This window comes from Ranitomeya imitator, chromosome 5 (assembly GCF_032444005.1).
Source record: "Ranitomeya imitator isolate aRanImi1 chromosome 5, aRanImi1.pri, whole genome shotgun sequence".
Lineage (NCBI taxonomy): Eukaryota > Metazoa > Chordata > Amphibia > Anura > Dendrobatidae > Ranitomeya > Ranitomeya imitator.
This window is the reverse complement of record NC_091286.1, coordinates 613,092,201-613,093,520: the sequence shown is the minus strand read 5'-3', so window position 1 is coordinate 613,093,520 and position 1,320 is coordinate 613,092,201. Positions and strand designations below refer to the sequence as shown.

The 1,320-nt window shown below is 43.7% G+C and overlaps 1 non-coding gene across 1 annotated transcript; it reads right to left on the bottom strand.

The window, feature by feature from the left end:
• Positions 1-715: 715 nt before the first annotated feature.
• On the bottom strand, positions 716-787 carry TRNAA-CGC (transfer RNA alanine (anticodon CGC)). The gene has a single exon. It is a non-coding gene; the product is annotated as a tRNA-Ala (tRNA).
• Between the last annotated feature and the right edge of the window lie 533 nt (positions 788-1,320).

The window sequence follows — 1,320 nt, the reverse complement described above, 5'->3', positions numbered from 1 at the left end:
CCAGATTTCCTGGGCCCACTAAATACTTGAACCAGTCCTACCCCCCACAACTTTAGCCAAATGACCCCCAATTTCCAATGCCTTACTATTATTATAAGGTAAATTAAGATTGACAAGCTTCAGTAACAAGAATGGATGTTTTTGCCATTAAAATGTGCACTGTACATGTTTTCCTGGCCTCCTCTCACTGCCGACTATGCTCCCCCATTGACTTGCATTGGTTTTCGTGTTTCGGTCGATCCCCGACTTTTCACGATAATCGACCGATTCCGCGAAACCCGACTCGACCCTAAAAAACTAAAAGTCGCTTAACTTTAGTGTTGAGCGATACCGTCCGATATTTGAAAGTATCGGTATCGGATGGTATCGGCCGATATCTGAAAAATATCGGATATCGCCGATACCGATATCCGATACCAATACAAGTCATTGGGACACAAATATCGGAAGGTATCCTGTAATGGATACCAGGGTCTGAAGGAGAGGAAACTCTCATATTTGTGTCATTCTTAGGAATGAGCGCGTTAATGACCTTCGATGACGTCGCGTCTTGTGATTCACAAGCCGCGACGTCATGGAAGGCCCTTTACGCGCTCATTAGTAACATAGTAACATAGTTAGTAAGGCCGAAAAAAGACATTTGTCCATCCAGTTCAGCATATATTCCATCATAATAAATCCCCAGATCTACGTCCTTCTACAGAACCTAAAAGTTTGGAGATGCTGGGGATTGAACCCAGGACCTCATACATGCGAAACATGCACTCTACCACTGAGCTACATCCCCAAAAGTCTAAAATTCTTCGGAACAAAAGCCAGGCGGTTGCAGCGGTGACGACCGTGGCGCATCAGAGGGTAAGTATATCAATATTTTTTATTTTTATTCTTTATTTTACACATTAATCTTAATCCCGATACCGATTCCTGATATCACAAAAATATCGGAACTCGGTATCGGAATTCCGATACCGCAAATATCGGCCGATACCCGATACTTGTGGTATCGGAATGCTCAACACTAGTCAGGATGGATCAGTACTGGTGCTGACGTGAACTTGGTCTTGAGCCGAGAGAATGCTTCTTGGGCTTAAGGGGACCAAATAAATGCTGTCTTCTTCTGTGTCAACCGAGTGATGGGCGAGACGATGTCAGAGAAGTTCTTGATGAAATGTCTGTAGAAGTTAGCAAATCCAATGAAACGTTGGACTTCCTTGACGTTCTTGGGGATTGGCCTCTCCTGAATCGCCTTGATCTTGCTGTTATCCATACTCAGACCCTGTGGAGAAATTACATAACCTAAGAATTGGATCTCTGACTTGT